The sequence below is a fragment of the Protopterus annectens genome, chromosome 3.part0 (genome assembly GCF_019279795.1).
Source record: "Protopterus annectens isolate FY-2018-M chromosome 3.part0, PAN1.0, whole genome shotgun sequence".
In the NCBI taxonomy this organism is placed as follows: domain Eukaryota; kingdom Metazoa; phylum Chordata; order Ceratodontiformes; family Protopteridae; genus Protopterus; species Protopterus annectens.
Genome location: NC_056731.1, coordinates 1,202,138,297 through 1,202,160,918, shown reverse-complemented (window position 1 = coordinate 1,202,160,918; position 22,622 = coordinate 1,202,138,297).

Genomic DNA, 22,622 nt, shown 5'->3' with positions numbered 1-22,622 from the left:
TGATTAGGTGGGCTATATAAAATGTTTTTCTAACCACTTTGGCCACGTGGTTGTCAAATGAGAGATTGCTATCAACTTGGGTCCCCAGGTCCCTAATTACTTCTTCTGTACTTAATGGATAACCACCTATGTGGTAATTTGTGGGTGCTTTGTTTTTGCCAACGGGGATGACTATACACTTTTTAGCATTTAGCTTGAGGCCATGGCTCTGGCATCAGTTGTCTGTTTCTATGAGGCCCTTTTGGAGGATGCTTGTGTTGGCTGGAGAGTCGATTATGGTGCCCAGTTTACAGTCATCTGTGAACTTGGTCAGCCAAAGACTTTCAGTGATGGCCTGCACATCCGAGAAATATATACCGAACAAGAGAGGTCCCAGGACTGAGCCCTGTGGGACGCCACTTGTAACTGGTTTGGAGTCTGACATGACTCCAGCAATTCTAACCATGTGGGTTCTGTCCTTGAGCCAGTTTGCAACCCATCTAGTGACATAGGGGTTTATATTTAAGCTGGTGAGCTTATCTATAATGCCTGAGTGGGGTATTGTATCGAAGGCTTTTGCGAGGTCCAGGTAGGCTGTGTGGACCACCTTCCCCTTGTCAATGGCCTTGGTGACTGTTTCAAAGAAATCAACCAGGTTTAAGAGGCAGGATCTGCCCTTAACAAAGCTGAACTGGGTAGGATCCAGTGACTCTAGGTCCCCAATATCTTTATTTATGAGGTCCATGATGATCCTTTCCATAGCTTTGCAGACCAAGCTAGTCAGGCTTATGGGGCGATAGTTTCCAGGATCCGTTGAGGCACCACCTTTGTGGGGAGGGACCACTGTTGCTGTACGCCACTCTTTCAGTACATATCCTGAAGTAAGGCTGAGATTGAACAGTAGTTTTATGTTTGGGTTTAGCTCTTCTTGGAATTCATGTAGGACGCAGCCCGGGACACTGTCTGGTCCCATTGATGCTGTGTTTTTTGCTTTGGAGAGGGCGGCTCTTACCTGAGCATCTGAGATGTCAGGGGGCAGCACTCTGCTGGGATAGATATTTGCCCTTTTGGTGGGGAGGGGGGGGGGTTTGCGCTGAACCTGTCAGCTAGTATGTTGGCAATGTCTGTGGGTTCGGTGTATTTTTTGTCATTTTGGACTAATTCTGAGCATATCTGGGAATTCCTACCCAGGTTCCTAAGATAACTAAAGAAAGCCTTGTGATTATCCTTAGTTTCCTGTGCAATTTTTCTCTCGAAGCTGGCCTTAGACAATTTTATGAGTGCCCGTAGTTTTTTGCTAATACTGATCAGAGATGCCTTCCCTTTTTGGAATTTTGCTCTTTCATGTAGTAGCTTCCTACTTCTATTGTATAGTTTATTTATGGCTGTGGTCCACCAGACAGGATGTCTGCCTTTGGAGGATTGGGTCTTGGTTTTATTTGGGATTGCATGATCCATGGATTCCTGAAGGTGTTCATAGAATGCATTTATAAAGGATTCTGCAGTCTGGGCCATATTTTCCACAGGCCTGGGGGCTTTGAAGGATTCCACCTCGGTTTTGAGGAGTGTGAAGTTTGCTTTAGAGAAGTTTTTCACTGTGGTTTTCTGGGCAGGGGGTGGGGTCGGGATGTGAATATCCAGTGAGATTAGTTTATGGTCTGATCTTACCAGTGAGGGATACACTTCTGGTCTGGAGTATGGAGTCCCCATGTTGGTGATGATCAGGTCCAGTATGTTGTCCCCTCTTGTGGGAGTGGTAACAAGTTGTTCCATAGCATTTGAGTTTATAAATTCTAGGAACCTTTGGGCTAGGGTATTGGAGCTAGAGTAATGCTCACAGTCTATGTTTGGGTAGTTGAAGTCACCCAGTATAATGGTGTTTGGAGAGACCTTCATATTTTCCAATGTTCTCAGGAAGGCCGAGTGGGGTTCCTGGGTTTGGGAGGGTGGTCTGCAGCAGGCTATAAACTGGAAGGCAGCTTTACCCACTGTTAGTTGCACGTGGATAGTCTCTGATGCTTCATGCTGTGCCACCAACCTGGAGGTGTGGATATCTTTGACGGATATTGATACTCCCCCGCCTTTTGTGGTTCAGTCCAAGTTTTGGGGCCGAAAAGCATGGCATGAAGTATAACCTGGTACTGCTGGGGTAATCTCGGGAGCCTTGAACCAGGTTTCTGTTACTGCACAGATATCGATGTTCTCCATACTAAGGAGAGTTTTGAGTGTGTGCATCTTGAGGTTTAGACTTTTGGCATTGAGTAGCATTACTCTTAGTTTCTTATCCCTTGTGATACCTATGCAGGTGGGTTTTTCTTTTGAGCCTTGCCTAAAAAAGGCACTATGGGGGTAGCAAGAGCCTTTGCCAATATCCGAAAGCCCAGGGGTGACAGGTGCAAGCCGTCCCTAGCGAAGCATCGTGGCTTGTCGAGCATGTCATCCCAGGCTGACAGGCATTGGAACCCCATTTGAATGACACCAATACTTAAGCCAATTGTTGAACTTGATCATCTTGTCTTCATATTGTGGCATCATTCTTGGTGAGGGTAAGATGCTACTCAAGGTCAGTGTCATACCGGTCTGGGCTACATGCTCAGAGAGCTCCTCTATGTCTCTTTTCATGTAGTCCAGGGAGGTACATCTCAGGTCATTCACACCAGCATGGACAATGACTGAGTCATATTTGTACTTGCCTTGGAGTGACCTGAGTGCTTGTTTTATGTGGTGGATCCTAGCGCCCAACAGGCAGCTCACCGTGACCTTCTCCTTGTTCTGCCTGGTGAGCGGGACTTCAGTGTACCTAACGATAGAGTCACCTATTACAAGTGTATCAGGTGTGTTGTTTGGCCTTAATGGCTGTGACTGTTCAGCACACTGGCTTTGTGAGCTATGTGTTGCACGTGTTTTGTTTTGGGGTAGCGGTTGCTTGGGTGTCTGCATTGGAGGTCTCTGCTGCTTAGGCAGATTTTTATTTAGAGCCTCCGAGTATGTTTTTGTGTGTTTATGTGTTTGGTTTGCTGTCATGGTAGGTCTATGTGAAACTGGAATTGTAGTGAGTGTGGTTTCCTTCTCCTCCAGACTGGTTACGTCAGTACTGAGTTGAGAGAGCTTAGCCTCCAGTTTGGCTATATGGTTGCATCTCTCACATGTGTTGGAATTTGTTGGGAGGAGGAGAGGGTTGTCTGTGTACATGAGGCAGTTGTAACATTGCTCAAGATTCCCAGATTCACCAGCTGGACCGGAGAAGAGATTGACAAATGACCTTTGGACATGCTAAAATAGTATTGGGAATTCCTTTATAATTGAAAAAAAGGGCCAATGGGGAACAAGGTACTCAAGGGGCGTTTGTGAGGGTGTAGTGCTTTTAATTTTTTAGTGCTTACTTATATAATTTATTTAGTGAGCAAGTGCCAGGTAACTTAAATGCAATGTGTTACAGGTAACTTAAATGCAAAAACGACAAACAGTAACTTTCTTTCAAGTGAAACAAGGAAATAAGTACAGTAAGCAATGCAGATATCACTAGGGATCCACAGAAGCGCTGAAAAGCCACGTTTTAGGTGGAATTAACGTTTCAGGGAAATAACAAGCAAACAAACAACAAACATACAAACAAAGCTAGATTCTGTAGGCCTGGATCTAGTCTATGCTACAGCAAACAAGGTGTACCAATTTCAGTAAGAAACAGTTCAAATATGCAGGCACTATAAGCCTTTAACCAGAAATTCCCAGCTCAGAATGGCAGAGTCCAGCCTCTGCTCCCACAAGAGTGCAGACCACGAACCTTCTTAATGTAAAATAACTGGCCTGAAGCCCAAGTGCTTAAACCAGAACTAATACACTTTTAGAATAACAGACACTGAGCCTCCAGTCAGCAGTTCCCAACTTAGAAGGATGTAAGCTATCTGTCCTGCCACCACAGTGCAGGCCACAAACCTTCCTAATGTAAAACAACTGGTCTGAAGCCCAAGTGCTTAATCCAAAAGACTTAGAATAATAGCTACACTTTAATCAAGTTACTATAAAGCAGTAATAAATACAATTGAATACTTTAAAGAATGCCTGGATTAGTGCTCAGTGTGGCCTGTTATTCATGTCCTTCCAGGCTGAAATATTGGATCCCTTTGGACTGAAACCAAAAGTTATGCCAACTGATAAAGTCAATCATTTTTTGTTTGTATTGTGGCATCATCCCCGGTGAAGGTAGAATGTTGCTCAAGGCTAGGCTCATACCTTCCTGCAATGCAAAATCTGAGAGCTCAGTCATATGAAGGAGGTTATATTAGGTTGTACTGTGTTCATCTGACAGAGACAAGCTCAGGTACATTACCATGTCCATTATTTATGCATTTATTCATTCAGTTGACAACAATCAGGCATCTAAGTGTGTGTGTGTGTGTGTGTGTGTGTGTGTGTGTGTGTGTGTGTGTGTGTGTGTGTGTGTGTGTGTTTAAGTAAAGCAAGCTGAAATATATTACCATAAATGTTGTTCCTTTGTTTTTCTTATTTTATCAGAATCAGACTCCTCAGTTGTATATATTCAATAAAATGGCTATAAAAAGTGATTACTGAGGCAGTCTGTGAATAAACATGACTGACAATAGTTGTTGTTTGATTACAGTTATTGGTTTGTCATAATTTAAGCCAGTCACATTTTAGTTGGCTGTACCCATTCTGTTACTTCCTGCAGCTCCTCTTGCTTTGAATTTGACAGATAACACTGATGATATAAACAAATTAAATGCATTCATATTGATTGAACGAATTCTTTCTATAACAAGTGCAGTTAATTTAACTTTTAAAATACTGAATTTTTGTTACTAAGTATCATTTCAGAATAGTGGGGGTACCTATTAACAGATGAATTCTACTCACTGGTTATATAAAATGGGGTCTATATAGAAACATTGAATGCTGAAAACAGCGAACGATGTTTCTTCAACACATTTTCAGCGAAAGCTGAAAATGTCGAAACCAAAGAACAGCGATTTCTTTCCTACGGAAAGAAATCGCTGTTCCAACCAAAAAAAAAAAAAAAGAAACATTAAACACTTCCAGACACATACACATGTACCCTAAGCCTAATTGTACCCCCCCAAAAAACAGTAAAAATCTGAATACACATATACACGCAACCCAACCATACATCTAACGGATTAAAAAAATAAACATTTTAAAACATATACACTTACCTTAACCCACACCCTAACCCTAAGGTCAGTAACTTTTGCACATTTACCTAAACAGTTCCAAACACATACACACTTACCTTAACCCTAATTCTACCCCCCAAAAACAAAAGTAAACAGCTGAAAACACATACACATGTAACTCAACCATACATCTAACGCAAAAAAAAACAGTAAACACTTTCATACATATGCACTTATCTTAACCCGCACCCTAACCCTAAGGTCAGTAACTGTTGCACATTCATGCTGGGGAGCTATACCAGACAAGAGACCACACTACAGTGCAAAACATGGCAAAGCAACGATCAAGCGACTTCTTTCCTAGGGAATGAATTCGCTGAACAGCCACTTCGCTGTTTTGCCGGTACGCTCTTTATGTGTCGACAAAAACGCATTCGGCAAAATGCATTTTCGTTGTTCTAATACGAACCCGTAAAATGCCTCATTTGTGTCAGTTTTTATTTGCAGCTGTAAAGATGTTATTCACAGAATGTCATTTAGATGTCTAGAAAGGGTCAATAGGCCGCATCATATACCCAGCTAACAAATAAATACATACATACATACATAAATTATTTAATAAATAAATAGTGCATATAACATGCTGGTCAGAGACTTACTTAATACTTTTACAATAAATTTCCAGAAGCTGTCAAAGCCACACTAGTAAAATGGCCAATGAATTTAAAACAGAGAAGAAAAGACATGAGATAAAGTGTCAAAATGTATCAAAACATTATTTATTAGATAAGCCTTGAAAGAAAACATATTATACTAAAATTAAAAAATGATAACTTTGCACTTCTATACTAAACAAAGGTGTATTGCATTAGACATCAATAATTGATTTCAGAATGCATCCATTACAATACCATACAGAATCATATTGTCATTGACATCACACAATGCTCACAAATAAAAGTCATTTTATGATATTATGAAAAGCACTTATTTAATGATTTTTGAAACTTCTGAGAACCCTTTTCCTTAAGTAAGTATTATTAATAGTTCAGCTATTAAACTGACATAAAATTAATTGCTTATTTTTATCCAAAGATTTGTCTTTTACACCTATTTTTAAGAGTAACATCATTAAATATTATTTTTTTTTATAATTTTGGAAGGCACATTATTTAAATGTTTTATTTGTAAACATTGAAAGTAAGTTTAAAAGAATGCTACAAATATCTGATTCTGTTCCCCAAACACCGCCATTCCCCCTTCAGTACGATTATTTCAGACATTATGTGAAAAGAACCAAGACATTTAGATTTGCGAAAAGCAAAGATATATGATAATTTGAGCAGAGAAGAATGAAAAGATTTAGAACATTTAAAAGCTAGAGACAGCTGAGTTTAAAAGGGCTGCTGTTGGAGGCACCACTGCTGTAATTCATTATAATTGATATAATAATGAAGGCATAATAAAAATGCTAAAGGGTCACTCTTCATTTAGAAATGTAAGTGGGCAATTCATTGTATAAGTTCACAATCTTTACAAAATATTCTTAGATCTGCTTTTCAACAGTTGCACTTAGAAAGATTTTATGGTTATTTGTAGATTTCTTTTCTTAGTGCCCCCTGATTTATTGGTATGGTAAGACACAAGAATATATAAAACCATCCTTAAAAACTATTTCTTCTGGAAGAGTACATTATGGAGCCCATTTTCAAATGTTTTAACTATATTTAAACACATGCTTTTATATTGGATATTGGAAGGAGATGTTTTTCAAAGATTAAACAATGTAGGACTCATTGTGTTGTATAGTATTATTAACCATGAAAAGGGACTGGAAGGCTGTTATGCAAATATTCCACATATTCCTTCACTTTTACTGAATTGATATATTGCAGACATATCAAAACAAAGTATCCGTCATGATTTACAGAAAAAAAAATACAGCAGAGAATGACAATTGCCACCCCCTTTTGTACAAAAACAAGACTCCAAGCACTCAGTTAAATCAAGTGGCTGAAATACTTTTGACAGTAAAGAAATAATGAAGAATATTCCTGGAGAGAGGAACCTTTTGAACCATCACCAGAATCCAGCATATTTATTAAATAAGGAACTAGCTGAAACAAGGGATAGCATTAATGAAAAAAAAAACAGCTGGGCTACTAATAAAACAATTTTGATAATACTCAAAGGTCATATATCTAATATCTCCAGAGATATTCCCAGGCATGATTCTGAAATTGTACTGTGCAATATAGACAACACTATTCCTAGATGTGTTATGTGTTGAGGTCCCCATAGTAAATGTGTAGAATTTGTCATCAGAAATAGCTGGAATGTTTTACTACTCAGCAATGGAGATGCCAAGCATGTTGCACCTAATCTTTGAGTTATAAAAGTCTAATAATTTAAAAGAATTATTGGAAAAGGGACCACAGGGTAGAAAACTGTTTGAAGGAAATTTTACATGTAATGGAGATCCCATGTGTTATTATATCAAGGTGAGTACCAAATTCAAACATCTAAAGATAGATAAAACCTATTATTTTAATGACTTTGCTGCCTGTAAGAAGCAGGGTTTAATGCACCTAGCCAGCTTTAAAATATGAATGTTTTCTGGTTGATAAAATAGAATATTTTAAAATAAGAAATAAAAAACATTTGACATGAAAAGAAATGCTGAAATAAACACACTATTCTAATATTACAAGAATTCAAGTCATGAAGTGTGTGTAATAAGTTTCAAGTATTATAAATTATACACTTTAGTAAATGTGGAGGAGATTTTATGAATGCACTATGACTAGCAAAATTAGAATCACAATGCTGTTAAAAAGCAGTTAAATTCAACTCTTACATGATGCCCATGTAAAAAGGACTCTAAAAGATTTAACTTTGTTAAATAGGTGCTTGTATAACATTGTATCATTAATTTCACTTTTTTAATTTCTCCATGTCTTTTGGGTTTCTAATACCATGATGGGAATGGACCCCATTCCTAATTCAAAGTTTGATTAAAGTTCATGAAATTAGTACTGTTTCAGTCTTTGATGACAGCCAAAAGTGCTCTTCAGAGCACCTGCAATGTGCCCAGTAATGACTCCTTCTGCAATTTGTATGGAGTTACATGGATTGGTAACATAGCTAAATATGACTGTAGATTCTTTTATATAAGACCCATTGCTCCTACTACTATTGGAACTGTCTGGGTATCTTTCTTCCACATTACTCTCATTTCTGCCTACAGATCCTGATATTTTATGATTTTGTGTCTCTCTGTACTAAAGACACTGTCGTCACTGGGTGTGGCGATTTCAATGATCAATGCTACTCTTGTCTTCTTTTGAACCACTATATCCATTTTTCTAGCATCTATCTTTTGAACTGTTGGTAATGGGTGGTCCCATGTGATATAAACTTCATTTTCTATGATGCTTTGTGGCTCATGTTTTCAGTGTTTTTGAATCACTTCAGTACCATAATGCTTGCACAATCCCCAGTGCAACAATCTTGCCACATCATTATGCCTTTCAATATATAGTCATTCTGCCATTAGTATGTCAGAACCTGCAACAAGGTGTGCAACTGTTTCCAATTTGGTTTTACAAAGCCTACATTTGTCTGTTTCTCCCACATGTTCATTGGACTTTGTAAACCAACGTGTATGTAGTCCACTATCTTGGGCTGCCAATATTAACCTTTCATCTTTTGGTTTGAATTCTCATCTCCTTAACCATTCCTGCGTTTGTTCCTGATCAACATGAGGTTCTTCCAGAAGTTTTCTATACTTGCAACTATATTTACACTTTTTCCACATTTCCTGCCTTCTCATCTGGTTCTTCACCTTATATACTTTCTTTTGGTTTTTGGCACATTCAGTTGCTGCCTGACTTTTTTCCACTTCTGGTTTAATTTCCATTCTAGCTTGATGCTGATATGCTTCTGCTAAATTAAGCAGAGAAGTCATCTTAGATTTATTCTCCTCATGTTTCAAAACTTTCACTACATTTGGGTCTTGTGAGGTCAACAGATATGTGTGTGGAGTCCCATGATTGCAGATCTATACATATAATCAATTTCAAGGAGGCCCTTCCCTCCTTCAGAACGGGGAATATATAATCTTGATATGCACTGATTTTTATAAATCATTTGGTGAGCATGAAGCATCCTTCTTGTTTTCCTATCTAATCTATCCAACACATTTTGGGGCCAGTTAATCACTCAAAAACTGTAAGTTAGGACAGGAAGACCAAATTGGTTTATAGGCTGAATTTTGTTCCTAGATGTCAGTGCTGTTTTCAGCATTAATTTATGTCTTCTGAAATATTCCTTACTAAGTTTTATTCACATTTTCTTTTGTGTTTTATTGTTGATCCTTCATCAGTTCCCAAGTATTTATACACTCCCTCTTGCTCAAGTTCTGTTATATCACATTCTTGTCCCAAATTGATGTTTTCTTGATGTTGCAGTTTTCCTGCTTTAAAGGTTACTTTTGCACATTTATCAAGAACAAATGACATTTTTATATCATCTGAAAAAGTTTTGACAACTTGCAGTTGTGCATTCAGTTCCTCATCTGATGAGCTATACAGTTTTAAATCAACAACAAAGAGACGATGAGAAGTCTTTACACTTCGTTATTTTCTAGGAGCCAAATTATAGCCATGATTTAAGCCATTAACTAGACAGCTTAATGGGTTAAGGGCAAGGCAGAACAGCAGCTGTGACAGAGAGTCACCCTGGAATATCCCCCTTTGAATTTTTATCCCTGGGACAATAATTTGTCCTTTATCATGACTTAATTACAAAGTGATGTGCCACTGTTTCATGTTCATGTTTAATTTCACTTGTGAGTATTGAGTGATGATGTCACTGATCATGTCATTCTGTATTGTTTTATAACGGATGTGTTATATCATAGGTTCATAGATTCATAGGTAGGTACTAGGCTATTGGCCCAAGGGCCTAAGTAAGCCTAGCCAACAAGGTTTCCTGGCTTACACTACCCAAGAAAGTTAATGTCCTGTGCCCCTGTCAAGCAGAGCCACAGAAGTGATCCCTGGGGTGTATTTCCTATTTCCCATGCACTCATCAAGATTTTTCTTGAAGAATGCTAATGAGGAACTTTGCCTGACATAGATGGGTAGCCTGTTACAGAGTATAGGAAAACTGTAGGACAGGAATCTATCCCTCCAGCATGTCCTGTCTATTGTGGCAACAAGGTTTAGGTCGCTAGAGCATGTAGCTCTGAGAGATTGGGATTTCTTTAGATATAGCATGTCCAACAGCTCTGGGTTTAACATAGCTTTATATGCTAGGCAGAGATCTCCTTGGAGTAGGCGATATGCTACAGAGTAAATCTGGAGTTTTTTGAGATGGTCAGTGTAGGGCATCTGTCTGAGGCCAGTAATCCTCTTTGTGAGGTACTTCTGTGGCCTTTCCATCTGCTGCAGATGTCTTGTGAGGTACATTCCAAAAAGGACATTGTATTCTATAATAGGTCTAATGAGTGCCGAGTAGATGGGAACAATTACCTCTTTTTTCCTGGATGAGAACCCTTTTATGATGAGGTGTGCCACATAGAAGGATTTCCTGACAATTGTGGTGATGTGATTATCACACATTCAGCATTAAGTGCCATTTATGTGGTAGTTCATGGGTACAGAGTTTTTACCAAAGGGGATGACAATGCACTTTTTGGCATTAAGCTTGAGGCCATGCCTCTGACACCAGGCATCTGTCTCAGTGAGGCCCTTTTGTAGGATGTCCACATCATTTGGGGACACGACTATGCTCCTAGTTTGCAGTCATCTGTAAACTTCATTATCCAGAGGCCGTCTGTATTAACCTGTACTTCAAAGAAGTAGATACCAAACAGGAGCGGTCCCAGGACTGAACCCTGTGGCTCTCCACTTGTCACTGGTTTGAAATCAGATTTGGAGTCTGCAACCTTTACAGTATGGGTTCTGTCAGTGTGCCAGTTGGCAACCCATCTTGTGATATAGAGATTTATACCACGTTTAGTGAGTTTAGCTATAATTCCAGAATAGGGGATGGTGTTGAAAGCCTTGGCAAGGTCAAGATAGGCTGCGTGAATGACCTTACCCTCATCTACGGCTTTGGTAACTGCCTCAAAGAAGTCGATCAGGTTCAGAAGGCATGATCTGCCTTTCACAAACCCAAACTGGGTGGGGTCCAGAATTTGGAGGTTACCAATGTCTTTGTTTATGAGTTCCATGATGATACCTTCCACAGCCTTGCTGATCAGGCTCTTCAAGCTAATAGGGCGATAGTTCTCAGGATCAGTGGTGGCTCCCCTTTGTAGAGTGGGATAACTGTTGCTGGTGTGCCATTCAATGGGCATAAAGCCTGAAGTGAGACTATGATTGAACATGGTACTTAGGTGGGGAGGCAGTTCATTCTGAAGTTTGTGTAAAACGCAGCCTGGGATGTTGTCCAGTCCCATGGATGCTGTGTTTTTGGTTTTTGAGAGTGCAGCTTTTACCTGCATAGATGTGATTGTATCAACTGCATTCTTCCTGTATAGATATGGGCCCTTTAGGGGGTGAACAGGGGATAAAGATAGCTCTGAACCTATCTGCCAGGATGTTAGCAATATCAGTTGGTTCTGTAATTTTTGTGCCGTTTTGCTGTAACTCAGAGCAGATCTGGGTGTTGCCATTGAGATTCTTGACATAGCTATAGAATGCTTTGTTGTTGCCCTTAGAATCAGTGTCAATTTTGTTTTTGTAGCTAGCTTTGGAGGATCTTATAAGGGATCTCAGCTTTTTACTGAGGCTGACCAGGGAGCTCCTCCACTCATGGGATTTTACTCTCTTTTGCAACAGTTTCTTCCTTCTATTGTAGAGTTTGTTTATGGCAGGGGACCACCAGATCAGCTTCCTTTTTTGGAGGATAGCATCTTGGTTCTTTTTGGGATAGCATGATCCATGCACTCGTGTAAGTGCTTATAGAGTGCATTTGAGTAGAATTCAGCAGTTGTAACTGTATTGTCCATCTGCATGGGTGTCACAAAGTTCACCATTTCTGTCTTAAGAAGCATGAAGTTGGCTTTGGAGAAACTTTTTACCATGGTTTCCTTAATGGTGGGTGGGAGTGGGATGCTGATATCTAGGGTGATTAACTTATGGTCAGATCTGACCAACGAGGAGTTGACTTCAGGTGTGGAACACCGGTCACACATGTTGGTAATGATTAGGTCTAGGATATTGTTGCCCCTGGTGGGGGTGTTGATAAGTTGATCCAGGGCATTGGAATTTATGAATTTCAGAAAGCATTGAGTGAAGGAGTTGGTACATGAGTAGTTTTTCCAATTAATTGTGGGGTAGTTGAAATCGCCCATTATTAGGGTGTTTGGTTGAACTCTAATACTTCACAGTATATCAAGAAAAGAGGAGAGGGAATCCTGGGGCATGGTGGGGCATCTGTAGCAAGCTACAATTCCAATTGCAGATTTGCCCAGAGTTAGTTGCACTTGGATAACCTCGAATGCATTATACTGCACAACTAGCCTGGAGGTGTGGATATCCTTAATGAATATGGACACACCTCCACCTTTGGTGTTCGGGTCCAGGTTAGATGGCCGAAGAGTGGGGTATGAGTTATAGCCTGGTAATACAGCGGTGCTCTCTAGAGCCTTGAACCAGGTCTCAGTCACAGCACAGATATCGTTGTTCTCCATTTTAAGGAGTGCCTCGAGTGAGTGCATTTTGATATTTAGACGTCTAGCATTGAGTAGCATTACCCTCAGTTTTTGCTTGCCTGTTCCTGTTACGGTGGTGAATTTGTCATTTGAACCTTGCCTAAAAAGGCACTATAGGGGTGACCCTTACCCAGTATCCAGAATCCCAGGGGTGACAGGTGCAGGCCATCACTGGCAAAGCATCATGGTCTGTCGACCATGTCGTCCCAGGCAGGCAGATAGTGGATCCCATTGGAATGGCACCAGACATTTAGCCAATTGCTGAAGTCAATTATTTCATCCTTGTACTGTGGTATCATTCTGGGTTTTGGCAGGATGCTACTCAGGGCTAAGGTCATACCTGCCTGGGCTACAATATCAGAGAGTTCTTCCATGAATCTTTTCTTGTAGTCCAGGGAGGTATGTCTCAGGCCGTTCATACCAACATGGACAATGACAGAGTCATATTTGTACTTGTTGTGGAGTGACCTGAGTGCTTGGGTTATGTGGTGGATCCTGGCACCTGACAGGCAGCTGACAGTAATTTTCTCCTTGTTTAGCAGGTGAGTGGGACATCAGTGTGCCTGACTATAGAGTCACCTATGATTAGTGTGTTGAGTACGTTGTTTTGCCTTATGGGCTGTGGTTTATTGGCACACTGAGTCTGTGCACTATGTGTCATTTGGGTTGTGTTGGGGGGTGGAGGTTGCTTGCGTTTCTGTTTTGAAGGTCTCTGTTGCTTGAGCAAATTATTATTGAGAGCCTCTGTGAATGTTTTTGTGTTTCTATGTGTGGATTTTGGTGGTGTAGATTTAGTGGGACTATGTGATGAGTGCAGTGTGGTGCAAGTGTTTACCTTCTCCTTTTGACTGTGAAGTACAGTCTTGGTTGGAGAGAGCTTTACCTCAAGTTTGGCTAGAAAAGTGCATCTCTTACAGGTTGTGGTGTTGGGTTGTAGGAGGAGAGGGTTGTCTGTGTACGAGGCAATCACTACTTTGTCCCAAGATTCCCAGATTCATCAGATAGACTGGATAGAACACCAGGAACTGACCTTTGGACATGCCTGAATAAAAAAACTACTTTCCTCTAGACAAGTGAGGAAAGTGAGAATAAGAGCTGTTTTTCTCTAAGCAAGTGAGGAAAGTAAGTACAAAAACTAGAAAAAGAAAAATAATCTGGTTCGACACAACAGTGAAAATCAATATGTCCTTTATTGTAGTAGGTAAGCGCTTTCTCGGAATAACATCCGCTTCATCAGACCAACAAAGATAGAATAGCAGTTACATTTTTAAACACTAAAACATCCAATCAAAAATCAGATAAAATGTGCATCATAGCTAAAAGCCATGTGATAACATACATCTGTAGAATATATAGATCATTAAAAAAATGAATAAAACAGACTAAATGAACTTCTTCTTCTTCTTCTTCTTCTTTCGGCTTTTCCCGGTTAGGGGTCGCCACAGCGGATCACCTTGTCCGCACATTGAATGGCAGTGGAGTTTTACGGTGTCGAGTTGCCAGCCCGGCGCCCAACCTTCCACAGAAGGCACACTCACACGCACACCTAGGGCCAATTTAGAGTGTCCAATCCACCTGCAGCATGTCTTTGGGATGTGGGAGGAAACCGGAGCACCCAGAGGAAACCCACGCGACCACAGGGAGGACATGCAGACTCCGCACAGAAGGCACCCCAGCCGAGGATCGAACCAGAGAACCTCTTGCTGTGAGGTGGCAATGCTAACCACTGCACCACCGTGGCCGCCCAAAACAGACTAAATGAACAATATGTACTAAAAACTGGTAACATATACAATAGTAAAAAATAATAAAAGATGGACTATTGAAACATTAATGATTAAATATTAAAAGAGAGATCAATGCTTTAATGGCCGTGCTTTAAAGAAGGGTTTCAGGGAAACTCTGTTGTTTAAACCAGGAGGTTTATCAGCTTGAAAGCCCAAAATCCATTTCTGTTCACTAGATTCTGTTCTATTATTTATGTCACCTCCTCTCTTGGTACTATGCAGAATCTCTAGTACCATAAAGCTAAATTTATGTTCTTTACTCTCTTTAGCTACATGTAGTGATAGTGCGCTGGTTTCTTTAACATTCCTGATATCCCTAAGGTGTTCAAGTATTCTATCCTTAAACACCCTGTTCATTTTCCCTATGTAAAATGAAAAGCAGGTAGTACAATAGCAAAAATAGACATTTTTGTTCAACAATCTGCATAGAAAGCAGTATCTATCTTAAAACCCAAAGTGGGATGTGTGAAATGATTACCAATATGTATATGTGTACAGGCCATACAATTCCTACACATATATGTACCAACTCTATCTGATATTATAGTTGATTTAGTATTAAAGGATCAATAACAGAGCTGACTCTTAAGTGATCTATTATTTCTAAAAGCAAAATCTGGCTGTGTGCCAATGACACCATTCAACTCATGTACAGTAGACAGAATATCCCAGTTCTTTTTAATAATATCACATGCTACATGCACATTACTGGCAAAGGTCAATGGCATCCTTAGTTTATTCCTAGAGGTATCAGTGGAAGCATCACTTGAGAAAGTATTGTCAATATTATCCCTGTTGTTAATACTAGTGCGGAGGGGGGAAAAATATGGCTGGCACTTACCTGATCTATGCCGCCATACTTCTGCTATTTGAGAATCAATAAGTTTACTACTATAGCCTCTTTCTAAAAATTCTTGTTTAAGTGTTTGTAATGCAACAATGAGACTATCATCACCATTAAAAAGTCTCATAGTTCGAAATATCTGTCCTTTCAACACATTGAATTTTCGTATGATTCGGATGCATACTGCCATAGTGTAGAACATTATTCTTTCTAACAGTTTTCTTATACAAAGTAGTAGACACAGTGGATAAATTATTTTTTGTAACGTCAACACTCAAAAACTCTATTTCTTTATCAGAATATTCATAGGCAAGACTCAAAAAAGTATTCAACTGATTTAAGTATAAAAGAAACTCTTGTAGCCGCTGCTCTGAGCCATGCCACAACAAAAAAATATCACCCACAAAACGTTTATACCATTTGATGTTAACCTGGTATTCATTATTCGAAAGTAAATGTTTAGTTTCCCAATAAGCTAGGGATAGGTTGGCGTAGCTATTAGCACAGGCTGTGCCCATAGCTATGCCAACTTTTTGTGCATAATAAACATCATTAAAAATAAAGACATTGTTTTCTAGGATGATTTCCAAAAGTGTGCAAATAAGTGTCACCTTAGTATCAGGGGTGTTTCTCTCACACAGTAATTCATAGGTTCATAGGTTCATACTAGGCTATCTGCCCTAGGCCATTTATAAGCCTAGCCAGAGTGTGTTTGGCTTTCGCCACCCATTTTAAATTAATTTTACTATGCCTTTTTTCGAGGTTAATATACTGTGCCTCTGTCTAACAGTGACACAGAAGTGATACCCGGGGTAAACCTACGATCTCCCATCCACTCATCAAGATTCGTCTTGAAGAGATCAATGAGGGACTCTGCCTAACCTGGACTGGGATTTTATTCCAGAGTGAAGGGAGCCTCTGGGTTATGAATCTGTCCCTCCAGCATGTCCTATTTATTTCAGTGCTGAGGTTCAAGTCTCTCGAGCGCTTAGCTCGATGGGATTTGGATTTTCTGAGGTGCAGCATGCCCATTAATTCCGGGTTGGACATGGCTTTATACGTCAGGCACAGATCGCCTCTGAGCAGGCGGTATGCCACTGAGTAGAGCTGGAGTTTCTTTAACTGGGCAGCATATGGCATCTGTTTGAGCCCTTTGATTCTCTTGGTGAGGTACTTTTGGGGTCTTTCCAGTTGCTGCAGGTGTTTGGTAAGGTACATCCCAAAAGGGGCATTGTACTCAATTATGGGCATGATGAGGGATGAGTAAAGAGGCACGATGACCTCCCCTGATCTAGATGTGAATCCCTTCATGATTAGGTGGGCTATATAAAATGTTTTTCTAACCACTTTAGCCACATGGTTGTCAAATGAGAGATTGCTATCAACTTGGGTTCCCAGGTACCTAATTACTTCCTCTGTACTTAATGAATTACCACCTATGTGGTAATTTGTGGGCACTTTGTTTTTGCCAAAGGGGATGACTATACACTTTTTGGCATTTAGCTTGAGGCCATGGCTCTGGCACCAGTTGTCTGTTTCTATGAGGCCCTTTTGGAGGATGCTTGTGTCGGCTGGAGAGTCGATTATGGTGCCCAGTTTGCAGTCATCTGCGAACTTGGTCAGCCACAGTCCTTCCATGTTGGCCTGTACCTCCAGGAAATATATACCGAACAAGAGAGGTCCCAGGACTGAGCCTTGTGGGATGCCACTTGTAACTGGTTTGGAGTCTGACATGGCTCCAGCAATTCTAACCATGTGGGTTCTGTCCTTGAGCCAGTTTGCAACCCATCTAGTGATATAGGGGTTTATATTTAAGCTGGTGAGCTTATCTATAATGCCCGAGTGGGGTATTGTATCGAAGGCTTTTGCGAGGTCCAGGTAGGCTGTGTGGACCACTTTCCCCTCGTCAATGGCCTTGGTGACTGTTTTAAAAAAATCAACCAGGTTTAAGAGGCAGGTTCTGCCCTTAACAAAGCCGAACTGGGTAGGATCCAGTGTCTGTAGGTCCCCAATATCTTTATTTATGAGGTCCATGATGATCCTTTCCATAGCTTTGCAGACCAAGCTAGTCAGGCTTATGGGGCGATAGTTTCCAGGATCCATTGAGGCACCACCTTTGTGGAGAGGGACCACTGTTGCTGTACGCCACTCTTTGGGTAGATATATTGTAGTAATGCTGAGATTGAACAGTAGTTTTATGTTTGGGTTTAGCTCTTCTTGGAGTTCATGTAGGACCCGGCCCGGGACACTGTCTGGTCCCATTGATGCTGTATTTTTTGCTTTGGAGTGGGCAACTCTTACCTTAGCATCTGAGATGTCAGGGGGGCAGCACTCTGCTGGGATAGATATTTGCCCTTTTGGTGGGGAGGGGGGGAGAAGTTTGCGCTGAACCTGTCAGCTAGGATGCTGGCAATGTCTGTGGGTTCGGTGTATTTTTTCTCATTTTGGACTAATTCTGTGCATATCTGAGAATTCCCACCCAGGTTCCTAAGATAACTAAAGAAAGCCTTGTGATTATCCTTAGTGTCCTGTGCAATTTTTCTCTCAAAGCTGGCCTTAGACGATTTTATGAGTGCCCATAGTTTTTTGCTAATACTGATCAGAGATGCCTTCCCTTTTTGGGATTTTGCTCTATCATGTAGTAGCTTCCTCCTTCTATTGTATAGTTTGTTTATGGCTGGGGTCCACCAGACAGGATGTTTGCCTTTGGAGGATTGGGTCTTGGTTTTATTTGGGATTGCATGATCCATGCATTCCTGAAGGTGTTCATAGAATGCGTTTATAAAGGATTCTGCAGTCTGGGCTGTATTTTCTACAGGCCCAGGGGCTTTGAAGGATTCCACCTTGGTTTAGAGGAGTGTGAAATTTGCTTTAGAGATGTTTTTCACTGTGGTTTTCAGGGCAGGGGTTGGAGTCGGGATGTGAATATCCAGTGAGATTAGTTTATGGTCTGATCTTACCAGTGAGGGATACACTTCTGGTCTGGAGCATAGAGTCCCCATGTTGGTGATGATCAGGTCCAGTATGTTTTCCCCTCTTGTGGGAGTGGTAACAAGTTGTTCCATAGCATTTGAGTTTATAAATTCTAGGAACCTTTGGGCTAGGGTGTTGGAGCTAGAGTAATGCTCCCAGTCTATGTTTGGGTAGTTGAAGTCACCCAATATAATGGTGTTTGGAGAGACCTTCATATTTTCCAGTGTTCTCAGGAAGGCCGAGTGGGGTTCCTGGGTTTGGGAGAGTGGTCTGTAGCAGGCTATAAACTGGAAGGCAGCTTTACCCACTGTTAGTTGCACGTGGATAGTCTCTGATGCTTCGTGCTTTGCCACTAACCTGGAGGTTTGGGTATCTTTGACAAATATTGATACTCCCTCCTCCTTTTGTGGTTCGGTCCAAGTTTTGGGGCTGAAAAGCATGGTATGAGGTATAACCTGGTAGTACTGGGATGCTCTCGGGATCCTTGAACCAGGTTTCTGTTACTGCACAGATATCAATGTTCTCCATGCTAAGGACAGTTTCGAGTGCATGCATCTTGAGGTTTTTGACTTCTGGCGTTGAGTAGCATTACTCTTAGTTTCTTATCCCTTGTGATACCTATGGAGGTGGGTTTGTCTTTTGAGCCTTGCCTAAAAAAGGCACTATGGGGGTAGCAAGAGCCTTTGCCAATATCCAAAAGCCCAGGGGTGACAGGTGTAAGCCGTCTCTAGTGAACCATCGTGGCTTGTCGAGCATGTCATCCCAGGCTGACAGGCATTGGATCCCCTGTGAATGACACCAATACGTAAGCCAATTGTTGAAATTGATCATCTTGTCTTCATATTGTGGCATCATTCTTGGTGAGGGTAAGATGCTACTCAAGGTCAGGTTCATACCGGCCTGGGCTACATGCTCAGAGAGCTCCTCTATGTCTCTTTTCATGTAGTCCAGGGAGGTACATCTCAGGTCATTCACACCAGCATGGACAATGACTGAGTCATATTTGTACTTGCCTTGGAGTGACCTGAGTGCTTGTCTTATGTGGTGGATCCTAGCACCCAGCAGGCAGCTCACCATGACCTTCTCCTTGTTCAGCCTGGTGAGGGGGACGTCAGTGTGCCTGATGATAGAGTCACCTATTACAAGTGTATCAGGTGTGTTGTTTAGCCTTAAGGGCTGTGACTATTTGGCACACTGGCTTTGTGAGCTATGTGTTGCACGTGTTTTGTTTTGGGGTAGTGGTTGCTTGGGTGTCTGCTTTGGAGGTCTCTGCTGCTTAGGCAGATTTTTATTTAGAGTCTCCGAGTATGTTTTTGTGTGTTTATGTGTTTGGTTTGTTGTCATGGTAGGTCTATGTGAGACTGGAATTGTAGTGAGTGTGGTTTCCTTCTCTTCCTGACTGGTTACGCCAGTACTGAGTTGAGAGAGCTTAGCCTCCAGTTTGGCTATATGATTGCATCTCTCACATGTGTTGGAATTTGTTGGGAGGAGGAGAGGGTTGTCTGTGTACATGAGGCAGTTGTAACATTGCCTCAAGATTCCCAGATTCACCAGCTGGACCGGAGAGGAGATTGACAACTGATCTTTGGACATGCCAGAATAGTTTCGGGAATTCCTTTATAATTGAAAAAAAAGGGCCAATGGCGAATGAGGTACTCAAGGGGAGTTTGTGAGGGTGTAGTGCTTTTAATATTTTACTGCTGACTTATATAATTGCTTTAGTGAGCAAGTGCCAGATAACTTAAATGCAATGTGTTACAGGTAACTTAAATGCAAAAACGACAAACAGTAACTTTCTTTCAAGTGAAACAAGGAAATAAGTAGAGTAAGCAATGCAGATATCACTAGGGATCCACAGAAGCGCTGAAAAGCTGCGTTTTAGGTGGAATTAGCGTTTCAATTCCCCATTCATTGGGTATAACAGTGAACAATGATTCAATATCCAGAGTTACAAATAAACATTGTCCTAAGATAATTTCATTTTGTTTAGATAGCTCATTTAAGAAACTCTTGGTATCCTTTAAAACAGTGCTACAATGAGCCAAGACAGCATGCAAAGTCTTTTCTACAAAAATAGAAAGTGGCTCATTTATCCAATCTCGGCCTGAAACTATAGGGCGCATAGGTGGAGTTAAGGGATTCTTATGTATTTTGGGTAGACCATATATCAAAGGGACTGTTGGATGTTCTACCTTGAAATACTCAAACTGTTGCTCAGATATCATGCCTGTTATTAATAAACCAAAGATCAAAAACTGTACTTTCTCTATGACACTACTGAGTATATGCATAGGTAAAATGGCATACGTATCAACGTTACTGAGATGACTTAACATAGATTCTATATATTTGTCCTTGTCGATAACAATACCACCTCCTTTATCAGCTGGCCGTATTTCTATACTATTTAGTTCTTTCAATTCAACTAGAGCTTGTAACTCTGCAGCTGATAAATTGCTAAAATTATTAGTTTGCTTATCTAGAGACTTCTCTCGAAGTTGTTTTTCACAAAGGTCAATGAACAGATCTATAGTAGAATTACTAGGTGGTTTGCTGGGCTTTTTAAATATACAATCCGCATTATTAGAATTACAGAATATAGCTTTAAGTGTAAGATGTTATTCAGAGAAAGCGCTTACCTACTACAATAAAGGACATATTGATTTTCACTGCTGTCTGGGACCAGATTATTTTTCTTTTTCTTGTATTCTCTGGTTTTTGCATCTGATTCCTTATTTGGTTCAAGGACTGTTTTCGTTAAGTACAACAACTGTTTTCCTCTAGGTAAAGAGGAAGGGTGAGTGCTGTAGTGATTTGTAGCCTATTTAGTGCTAACAACAAGTTCTGAGCAAGTGCTGAGCATGAATAAGCAAATTCAAGTGCTAAAACCAAGAATCTGTACCCGGATCTTGTGGTAGATAGGCTACCTAGTTCTTACCACTCCCACTGATAAGCTAGAATGCTTCCCTCCAACACAGAAAGGCTTGGGGGGCTCAGAAGCTTACAAGCAGTCCTGGATACAGCAAATCTGTATCTGGACTAGACTAGTAACAAGAAAAGTGGGAAACAAGCGCAAACATGGGCTTTTAAACCAGAAGGTTGAAAGAGATGGAAAAACTGCCCAAATGGCCAGTAAACTACAATTTCTGGGCCAGAATCCACTATTGTGGTAGATAGGCTACCTAGTGCTTACCACTACGACTGATAAGCTAAAAGGCTTCCCTCCAACACAGAAAGGCTTGGAGGGCTCAGAAGCTTACAAACATTCCTGGATACAGCAAATCTGTATCTGGACTAGACTATTCACAGGAAAGATGGGAAACAAGTGGAAAAATGGGCTTTTAAACCAGTAAGTTGAAAGAGATGGAAAAACTGCCAAACGGCTAATAAACTACAATTTCTGGGCCAGAAACCACTCTTGTAGTACACAGGCTACCTACTGCTTACCACTCCCACTGATAACCTAGAAGGCTTCCGCCAACACAGAAAGGCTTGGAGGGTTCAGAAGCTTACAAACAGTCCTGGATACAGCAAATCTGTACCTGGACTAGTCTAGTTACAGGAAAGGTGGAAAATAAGTGCAAACGCAAGCTTTTAAACCAGAAAGTTGAAAGAGATGGAAAAACTGCCCAAATGGCCAATAAACTACAATTTCTGGGCCAGAAACCACTTTTGTGGTACATAGGCTACCTAGTGCTTACCACTCCCACTGATAAGCTAGAAGGCTTCCCTCCAACACACAAAAGGCTTTGTGGGCTCAGAAGCTTACAAACAGTCCTGGATACAGCAAATCTGTATCTGGACTAGACTAGGTGGGAAACAACCACAAATGCAGGCTTTTAAACCAGAAAATTGAAAGAGATGGAAAAACTGCCCAAACGGTCAATAAACTACAATTTCTGGGCCAGAAACCACTCTTGTGATAGATAGGCTACCTAGTGCTTATCACTCCCACTGATAAGCTAGAAGGCTTCCCTCCAATACATAAAGGCTTTAGGGGCTCAGAAGATTACAAACAGTCTTGGTTACAGCAAATCTTTATCTGGACTAGACTTGTTACAGGAAAAGCAGGAAACAAGCTTAGAAAAACATTTTTTTGGAAAGTAGGAAGGGAGAAAGGAGAAACAAAAGATAATTCAAAATTAAGGACCTAACTGGCTTGC